We start from the raw sequence: 10,881 nt of genomic DNA, 5'->3' as shown, positions 1-10,881 counted from the left end.
GCGAATTTTAGGTACGCAAATTGTAGGCAATTATCATTCCTACGGAGCCGACACCCATCGTTCAGCGCATTCAGCTTTTAGCCCTACCTACCTCCCCCCTTCCTGTAGTCATGATCTTTTATTGTGTACATTAACGGAGCAGCCAGACGCATTTTCTATTTTATGTTTTCCGGACGTGTCCGTTTACATCGTGCATGTTCCCTGGACGATGCCATGTTATTTACGACTGATCGCTGAATAGCGAGCACGATTAAACGGCCTTTCACGGCTATTAACAAAGATGGACGGGTGTTCTGTGTGACGTTTCGTGCTTTGTGTAAATACATCGCGGACGTCAGTCACTGTCATCCGGGTCGGGACGATCCCTAAGCGTACCGACTGTTGCGTAAATCAGAGAAAATCGAAAAAAAATTTTCTCGGCCCAACGACACGTTTGTTCGGGCTAAAGTTCCTTTCCCTTTTGTCTGCAGTGACGGCGAACCAAAACCGAAAGACAACGCAACAGTGGTACCCGTAGCGCCATCTCGCACCCACCGGAGAAACGAGCCCTCTACCGGGAAGGGCCCGGGGGGAGGAGTTAGACTCGCATAGCCAAGTCACGGCCATGACCTTCTGTTGATCGCTGTACGACCGCATTTTCGGTGATGTCTTGCGCTGCTTCGCAGCAGGGACCACCAAGCCAAGATCATTTGCTCACCAACTTAGCAAAGCTGGGTTTCTCGGGTGGGTGCGAGATGGCGCCACGAGCACCGTTGATGCGATGTCTTTCGGTATTGGTTCGTTGTCGCCGCAGACGATGGGGATTTACAAATAATTCTGACCGAATCAGGCAAGTAGCCCACCTAAATGTAGTATAAAACAAAACTGACCACCAAATGCAACCTCTGTGCGAAATTTGAGCCCGAACAAACGTGCGGTTAGGCCGAGGAAATTTTTTTTCGATTTTCTCTGATTTACGCAACACGCGATATGTGTTCCTCTCGCCACCGTCGAGTTTCTTTCCCTTCTTTCCTTTCAGCAGTGTTTAGGCTCTGTAGTCGAGTTCCCAGATTTCTGAACACTCCGCGCGGCCTTCTCCGATGTCAGTGAACGTTAAAGCCCTGCGATAATCGAAACTGTTACAGGACCTGCCATCCCAAAGATCTAAATTTCTCATGATTCGCATTGCATCCAGTGAACGGCTTGCTTCTGAATCCTTGGTAATCTAGTGTTGTTCTGGTTCTTCCCACCTGTTTGGGGGGCTGCAGGCCTATTCATGTGATCTTGCTGCAGCCCCACCTCTAGCACTGACGCTCAACTGGCAAACACACCATCAGCAGCCTATAGCAGCCTACAGTTTTCCCCCAAGAAACCACAAATCCTGTATAAAATCTTTACACTTATAAGGTGTAGAAGAAGGACGTCGAGGACGGCGTCGAGGTCGGCGATGGAGCGGGGCGACCAAGACTAACACGATCTGCGCGATGGCAATCTTCTTCTTCTTCTTCACCTCTTTCCCACAACTGCTTCTTCTTCATCAGCGTCCATCGAAGGGGTCCAGCTTCTTCTTCACAATGCCCCCCAGAGAAAAAGGAGCCATCCTGGCCACTTAAGGGGACGGAGAGACAAGGGGGTCGTAGAATGGCTTAAGGCACTGCACATGTACAGTTTCACGGCCTCGGCGCCGAAAATCAGAAGGCGGCATAACAGGTTCAACGACGTAATTTACTGGCGAAGTGCGCTCGACGACACTGTAGGGCCCATGGTACTTGGAGAGCATTTTTGTTTTGAGGCCGGTGCTGCCGGATGGAACCCATAGCCACACGAGTGAGCCGGGCTCGAAGTGTAGTGCATTCTTCTGATTGGTGTCATGGTGATGTTTCTGGCGCCAATGAGAGTGGGTCGTAAACTACCGAGCAATCTGGCGGCATTCTTCGGCGTGCTGTGCAGCTTCGGTAACTGTGGTACATTCAGATGCATCAGGGTTGAGGCGAGCACAGTATCAAGGGGAGCAGATGGATGCCGACCGTAAAGCAAATAGAACGGAGAGAAACCCGTGCTGGATTGCGTAGCAGTGTTTCATGCATAGGTGATATAAGGAAGGACAATGTCCCAGTTGGTGTGATCGGATCCGACGTACTTCACCAACATGTCACCAAGGGTGCGATTAAATCGTTCAGTAAGACCGTTTGTTTGCGGGTGGTAGGCTGTGCAAGTGCGGTGAATGATTTTGCACTGAGCGAGCAGGGCTTGAACGACGTCAGATAAGAAAGCACGGAAGAAAGCTTCTTCTTCACAAAGGTAACACTTGCATTCCAGAGCGAACTAAAAGATGTTAAAGGGCAACTGCCGCACTTTTTTGAGAATTTCGCGATATTCAAGGACTCAGATCTATGTAGGCTGTAGGTAAAGCATGCCAATTGTTTCGCACTAGCAATTAAAATAGTGACGTAATCGTGATTTAATTTTGCGCTTCTCCTCAATGCACCGTAGGAGTGCAGGGAAACTCAGCGTGACGTCACGGAAGGTATGATTTCAAATTACAGCTGTCGTCCGCCACACCCTGCCCTGACTCGCCAGATGCTTGCTGCCAAACAACTCTCGGCACGGTTCGCCATCGGTGGCCTTATTTTTTTTCCTTCAAAGCAGGTGTTTGTGCATTGGAAATGTACCGATACCTTCGATGACGTCATCAGGGCGTGCGGATTTAAATCGGCGATTACTTCATTATTTCAAGTGCTAACCAAAAAAGACTCCGCATGCTTTACCAGCAGGTTTCACACATTCGACCCTATTAAGCTCGTTGATTTCTAAAACGTATGAAGTTTTCCTGTAAGTCTGTGCATGAGATGTCATTATTGGAAAACGGCACTGTATTTTACCCTCCCAGAACAAACTACGCCATGAAAATATTTTTTTTTAATTTCAAATGGGTTTGGTTTGGTTTAACGAGGTTTAACGTCCCAAAGCGACTAAGGCTATGAGAGACACCCTAGTGAAGGGGTCCGGAAATTTCGACCACCTGGAGTTCTTTAACCTGCACTGACATCGCACAGTACACGGGCCTCTAGAATTTCTCCTCCATTAAAATTCGACCACTGCAGCCGGGATCGAAACCCCGTCTTTCGGGCCAGCAGCCGAGCTCCTTAACCACTCAGCCACCGTGGCGGCCACAATGGAAAAATTATCCTCTACCCGTCCAACGTTATTAAACAGCTATCGTAAATCTCGGACTGGCCTGCTAAAGATATATCACCCTGCTTATTCCTAGTTTCAACTTAGTTTCACCCTACCGCCTCCTTGAAGAGCTCTCCAAAAGGTAGAAGTCAGAGTGAGCCTGTTGGATGGTGCAGCTGAAAACTATTGGATTAAGTGTATTTCAACAATCATTAAATCTCTTCTAAGGGCTTGTTAGTGTTCTTAGCAGTAGACCCGATGCACATAAAACCACATTTTAGCGAACACGGGGTGAAATATCCCTTTACGGTTTTTAATTTCATAATTTTTCCAACTTTACGGGATGTCCAGCACACCGAGACGAGTTCGAAGCTTAGAAAAAGACATTGAAAACTTGTTTTGTTAATCCTAATAAGTACTATCGCGATCAATATGACTTGCAACCTCAAGCAGCGTGGCCGGAGCGCTAATAAGAAAATAAACAGGATTCTCAATTACGCTTGCGCTGCTGGCTTGGCAATATTCGCTGAGCGGAGTATAGTGGCGCCTCTCACCACCCTGTTTTAAAGGGGGCGCTCCTAATACTCATCCATGTTTCCATCGTTGGCAAAATAGAAAATATGTCGATCTATGCACCTGTACTCCCTCAGAGTACCATTAGTGCTAGTGATCGTGCCTTTAATTTCTTTGCCATCTTTTTACCTCTTTCGCTTTTAGCTGGGAGGAGTGTCAAAGATAATACTTATCATAGGTGGTGTTACAGCACATTTCCGTTTCATCGCAAGTTTAATCGCCCGTTCAATCATACCTGACGCATCAGCTTCTTTTTTGTTCATCGCTCACGTCGCTTTCCTAGTGGCTGACTTCAAGCATACGCCATTTCAACGGCTGAGAGCAGCGAAGTCTTTCCTGAGGTCCCGCTCGTGAACATTTTCCTGAATTCGGGGGCTTCGTTGCTTCTGTTTTAGGTAAGTGATAATTTTTGTGCGGCATGTGCGTACTTTGAACCCTTTATTGACGGCATGCAACTTAAATTCCATCCATTTTTGTGGATTCTCTAGGCGTATATTAAAGTGTTCGCAATATTTTAGCTTGCTTTCCTTCTTTTTGCTAACCGCAACGCATTGAATCTTCCGGACGTGAGGGCACATAACATTTCCTTCAGTACACTAGAGAAGGCCACTCCCTGTAAGTAGTCTTTGCTTAACCTTGCAGATATTTTCTGGTCTCGCCCTTCAGAGGAGTTTGTTTTTCCCTTAAATATTCTCTAGTAAACCGGCATTCAATCTGCATGCTTCAGAGGCCACGACGAGTGTAGCAGGTACTGTGATTCCACTTTCCCAGCCAAACGTTCTTAGCAAAACGTTCGTAGGGACACCTTGGGAACCTCCAAATAGGCGCTTATCTAAATTCATTTTAAGCGTGAGCTGCCGCAGCGGCTTAGTGGTTATGGCGCTCGACCGGTGACCCAAAAGACGGGGGTGATCTTGTTCTTTTGCAGACGTATAGTCTTTGCCAAAAGTAACCAGGCTGCATGGTTTGCTCCTCATTCGTGTAGCAGAGCCCTCACGGCTTCCCTAAAGATCAAAAAGTTCTTTGAAGGTGGGGACAGGGGTTCTCCTTACCATACACAGATTCATAGCTTGAGGGCTGGCATAACGACTGAGAAGCAAACCTTGCGGCCTGGTTACTTTTGGCAAATAATGTACAGGTGCTCCAAAAGTAAAACGGAGCACGCGAGCGGTGGCCAAACTGGCAAAAACTGCATGGCAGCGCGCTCTATAAGCAGATGCGCAGCAGAGAGCGAAAGGGCGTTGGCACATCCAGTTAACCCATCTCGATGATTGATGCTCGCTGTATCGTCAGATCGAGCGAAGCCACGCTTTTACCTTCACTGCTCGCCAGAAGTGCTTTGAGTGCTTCTTGGCATGTTTACGTGCATCGTGCAGAAAAGCTTGCCTTCGACGGAGTTCGCTCCCTGCTTCGTCAGGAATCACTCTGCGTGAGCACCATGGCTCGCGCTCAACTTGGCGGCGAGTTTGATTGGCAAGTGCAGTCGAAATTTTTCTTGGCTCAAGGGAACGCATGAAAAAAAAATTGCATTCAGTATTGGCTGCGTTGTCTTTTGACATAAATAGATGCTCAAAATATAACCAATCGAGGACGACTCAAGCAGAGACAACCTTATCTGCCATGAAAATTTGTTTAAATATGTTTTCTACATATTTACATTGTTTTCTACATTGCGCTCTTTCTGCCTCCTTGGCCTTTTTCCTGTGACAGTCTTTTTTATAGCTCAACTTGGTTCCTTCAAAGCAATGCACCAACTTGCAAAACAAGTTCGTCTAAACTAAAGAGTAAGAAAACCAATTTGTATTGAAGGAAGTGTTCCCCAGTTACCTCACTTGCTATGCCGTTGAGCATCTGTTCATATCATAATGACACGCAGCCAATATATGCATGCTATTCATTTTGTCATTCCGCACTTGCGAAACCGATGCAGAAGCAATTATACTCGATAGCACAACCAACTCGCCGCTTTCGAAGCGCGAGCCACGGCGGTCACGCAGACTGAAAATGGTGGCATTCATGACGAAGCATCAAGCGAACGCCGCCGAACGCAAGCTTTTCTGCACGATGCGGGCAAGCATTGCAAAAAGCACTGAAAGCGCTTCTGGCGAGCAGTGATGGTAGCAGCGTGGCTTCGTTCGATCTGACCATAAAGTGAGCATCAGCCATCGAGGTCGATCAACCGGATGTGACGCCCTTTCGCTCTCCGCTGCGCATCTGCTGATAGAGCGCGCTGGCATGCAGTTTTTGACAGTTTGGCCACCGCTCGCGTGCTCCGTTTTACTTTTGGAGCACCTGTACAGTGATGAAACTTATTAGCGGGAACACGGGAGCGAGTGACAGATAGCCTCAAGCCGTACTGATGGCGACCCACGGCGCCTGCTTTTAGCAACGTGGTGGAAAGGGCTATGCCGTCTTGCCTGCTTCCTGCAAGCCGAAGGACACACCTCCATTTCCACTTTGTTTATGAAGGCAGCCGCCGCTTATCGCCACGAGTAGGGTTCGAGGCTATCGGGCACGCGCTGTCGTGTTCACGCTCATAGATTTCATGACTGTACATACTATCACGATGCACAGAAACGCAAACAGAGCGGAGCCTTTATGCGCTCCGCTGTTCGAATTTCTTTTGATGTCGCTTTTATCTGGGTCGTAAGAAAAAGACGTTAGAGTCGTCGTAGGATGCATCACGGACAACTACAGCATCTTTTTGCTACCCCCGAAGTAAAAGAGTGTTTAAAATATTTGCGGATCCCGGAGTGCTTAGGCTACGCTCTGTTCGCGTTTCTTTCCATCGTGATAGTATATTAAGGCAACGGCCACTTTAACCACGCGCATTATCTCATTGAAAAAGCCGCCTTCATTTAATCTTGCTAAGCAGTGTTCGAAACGAACTGGTTGCTAGCCTTTGCTGGATGAAACCACAATCTTGTTTCGGCATCCAAGACAACTAACTAGAGAGGTTTCAGAGGCCTATCATATCCGTGAGAATGAGGACACGTGTGCTGCTGACCAAAATGGTGGTCCTGCATGAAAAGTTTTCTTATCTTGACGTTGAATGCGTGACTCTCAACCTGATGCGCCTGCGTGATGGCGTTTCTTTCTCTTTGTGGTTTTTTATCTTCCTCTCTTTTTCTGCATTTTTTGAACAAACGACCAGTTGCGAGCAAGCGCTTGCGTTGTTTGGTCTTCCTTGTCCGTTCTCCTGAGCGCGCTTTTTCCCATGATGGTATACCTGCAGCTAGCTAAAATGTCGATTCTACTTGAATAGCATTCTACTGAAGCGCAACGCATCCTCTCCGAGGCGCAATGCACAAGCGCACATTTCGCTTGATAATAGGCGTCTTAGTTATGCACGGCAATATTCCTGACACCACACATTTACCTTTCAGGTGAAAGACGGTGGGACGTCCACATTTTCCTCGCAGCCATCGCCATGTTCTCGGCCCAGCCATTCTACACCTATCTACAAAGATGGGACCTGAGCCGCTCGCATTCGGACCGGCACCCTGAAGTCCTGTCATATTTTCGAAAGTTCACGAATACCACGAGATTTCGAGACTATTCTTCAACGATGTTTGCCCACTTTTCCTTCAATCGGGAGCAGGCTCCCGTGCTTGGTTGCAGAGCCATATTGAGACTAGGCCGCAAAGTCTGTGGTGGTCTGCCGTTCACGATGGTGAACATAACACCGTTTATCTGCACCGCACCTGCAAAGAGTTTCACGTTACGGTTCGAAGCCATCCCGTGGCATGTTTCAGTGCACCTAGATGAAGTGACGAGGACCTCGGAGGATTATGTTCTGCAAAGAATTCAGGAAAGCGACCCCTACGTGTACAAGCGAGAAGACACCGTGGCTCTTGTCAAAGCCTGCTTTGCCACTGACAATCAGGCCACCGTGCAAGGCTTGCTGGTACGGATGCGCCCCGAGTGCGGAATTAGCATTTTCCGGAGCATGTAACCAGGCGCAAAATAGCTTCAGCCCAGTTTGCACATGCAACCGGGGTGTACAATGCAGCGCCGAAAGAGAGGACGCGCAACCTCAATTGGGAAATGCTGGACGCTTCAGTAATTTATTCGCGAGTTCACGTGTATTAGCTGGCCGTAAATTTGAACGGCATGGGCTCTATATACCTCTAGAACACGTCGCGTCCACATTTAAGTTGCAAGTATGCTCACGGCTTCCAACAAATTGAGAATTTCTTTTAGTGTTACCTGCTTGTATTGATTGTTCCGCTGTATTACTATTATTATTTATATGCACCTCCTGCTTGGGCCACTTCAAGGCCTGCAGTATTGAACAAATAAATAAAATAAATACATTATTCTGAGCTGTAGTGTTATATGAGCTGTAGTGTTACATGAGCTGTAGTGTCGTCCGAGCTGTAGTGTAGTCTGAGCTGTAGCGTCGTCTGAGCTGTAGCGTCGTCTGAGCTGTAGCGTCGTCTGAGCTGTAGCGTCGTCTGAGCTGTAGCGTCGTCTGAGCTGTAGCGTCGTGTGAGCTGTAGCGTCGTGTGAGCTGTAGCGTCGTCTGAACTGTAGCGTCGACTGAGCTGTAGTATTGCTAAGTTGTAGTGTCTTTTGACCTATAGTGTCTTCTGACGTATAGTGTCTTCTGACGTATAGTGTCTTCTGACGTATAGTGTCTTCTGACGTATAGTGTCTTCTGACCTATAGTGTTATCTGAGCTATATTGATACGCACGTGCATGCGCAGCAGCGTTTTTTCATCAAGGCGTCATTAGTGTAAGTTGCAGCTCCCTGGGAGCCCATATGCGCGTAATTTTTCTTTGCTTGGTTCAAGCTCTTCCTTTCATATCACTTGTCGGCGCTAGAAGGTGAGGCAGGGATAAAGAGTATATTTGATGTTGTATTCATCTCGTGACTCGCAGGTATCTCTAGTCTGCCCTCTTTCTGGGATGAGGATCCACATCCCCTGTCGTGGGGTCCGCTGCAGACACGTGCAGTGCTTTGACGCGCACACCTACCTAGGAAGTAACGAGGCTACTCTGGAGCCTTTCTGGAGGTGCCCCATGTGTAGCGACCAGGTCTTCATCCCGGACCTCCGCGTCGACCTCTTCACGCTTGACATCCTTGGCAACGCCAACGACCATTCCATCGCCGTGATCGTCCAAGCCGACGGAAAGTGGTTCTTTGTGGCTTCGGACAAGGACCAAGGCGCCAGTTGCGTCCATGAGAACTCGGCGGTTTCCGAGGCCTCCCCGTCTCCAGCGCTTCCTACGCCGGGCGTCATAGCGGAGGGCGAATCAAACCAGAGATAGATGCTGATGACGCATTTTTGCCTTTTGTACGTCCCTTGTATTCTTTGTGTTCGCTTCTGTACCTTCATCGTCCGCGTTTCCGCCGAAAAGACGAGCTGCTTCAGGGAGCGGCGATGAATGATTCAAGTGTTCCCATTAGGCAGCATTTGTTTTTGCTCGGTTAAATGCAAGTTTCATCGTCATTCTCGTTGCTACGCGCGGTGAACTTTTTTTCCCCGCGAATTTTAGTGACGCAAATTGTAGGCAATTATCATTCCTGCGGAGCCGACACCCATCATTCAGCTTTTAGCCCTGCCTCCCTCCCCCCTTCCTGTAGTCATGATCTATTATTATACACATTAACTGAGCAGCCAGCCGCATTTTCTATTTTATGTTTTCCGGACGTGTCCGATTACATCGTGCATGTTACCAGGACGATGCCATGTTATTTACGACAGATCGCTGAATAGCGAGCACGATTAAACGGCCTCTCACGGCTATTAACAAAGATGGACGGGTGTTTTTTGTGAGGTTCCGTGCTTTGTTTAAATACATCGCGGACGTCAGTCACTGTCATCCGGGTCGGGACGATCCCTAAGCGTACCGACTGTTACGTAAATCAGAGAAAATCGGAATAAAATTCTCTCGACCCAACCACACGTTTGTTCGGGCTAAAATTGATCACAGAGGTTAGTTCTGGTAGTCAGTTTTGTTTTATACTACATTTAAGTGGGGAACTTGTCTGATTCGGTCCGAATTATTTGGAATTCCCCATTGTCTGCGGTGACGGCGAACCAAAAGCGAAAGACAACGCAACAGTGGTACCCTTAGCGCCATCTCGCACCCACCGGACAAACGAGCCCTCTACCGGGAAGGGCCCGGGGGTAGGAGTTGGACTCGCATAGCCAAGTCACGGCCATGACCTTCTCTTGATCGCTGTACGACCGCATTTTCGGTGATGTCTTGCGCTGCTTCGCAGCAGGGACCACCAAGCAAAGATCATTTGCTCACCAAATTAGTAAAACTGGGTTTCTCCGGTGGGTGCGAGATGGCGCCACGGGCACCGTTGCTGCGATGTCTCTCGGTATTGGTTCGTTGTCGCTGCAGACGATGGGGATTTCCAAACAATTCTGACCGAATCACGCGAGTACCCCACCTAAATGTAGTATAAAAGAAAACTGACCACCAAAGGCAACCTCTGTGCGAAATTTGAGCCAGAACAAACGTGCGGTTAGGCCGAGGAAATTTTTTTTTCAATTTTCTCTGATTTACGCAACACGCGGTATGTGTTCCTCTCGCCACCGTCGAGTTTCTTTCCCTTCTTTCCTTTCAGCAGAGTTTAGCTTCTGTAGTCGAGTTTCCAGATTTCTGAACACTCCGTGCGGCCTTCTCTGATGTCAGTGAACGTTAAAGACCTGCGCTAATCGAAACTGTTACAGGCCCTGCCATCCCAAAGATCTAAATTTCTCATGATTGGCATCGCATGCAGTAAACGGCTTGCTTCTGAATCCTTGGTAATCTAGTGTTGTTCTGGTTCTTGCCACCTGTATGAGGGGCTGCAGGCCAATTCATGTGATCTTGCTGCAACCCCACCTCTAGCACTGTCGCTCAACTGGCAAACACACCATCAGCAACCTATACCAGCCTACAGTTTTTCCCCCAAGAAACCATAAATCCTGTATAAAATCTTTACACTTATAAGGTGTAGAAGAAGGACGTCGGGGACGGCGTCGAGGTCGGCGATGGAGCGGGGCGACCAAGACTAACACGATCTGCGCGATGGCAATCTTCTTCTTCTTCTTCACCTCTTTCCCACAACTGCTTCTTCTTCATCAGCGTCTATCGAAGGGGTCCAGCTTCTTCTTCACAATGCCCCCCAGAGAAAAAGGAGCCATCCT

Source organism: Amblyomma mixtum, chromosome 1 (assembly GCF_055824585.1).
Source record: "Amblyomma mixtum isolate Tamu chromosome 1, ASM5582458v1, whole genome shotgun sequence".
NCBI lineage: Eukaryota > Metazoa > Arthropoda > Arachnida > Ixodida > Ixodidae > Amblyomma > Amblyomma mixtum.
This window is presented reverse-complemented; position numbering follows the sequence as displayed.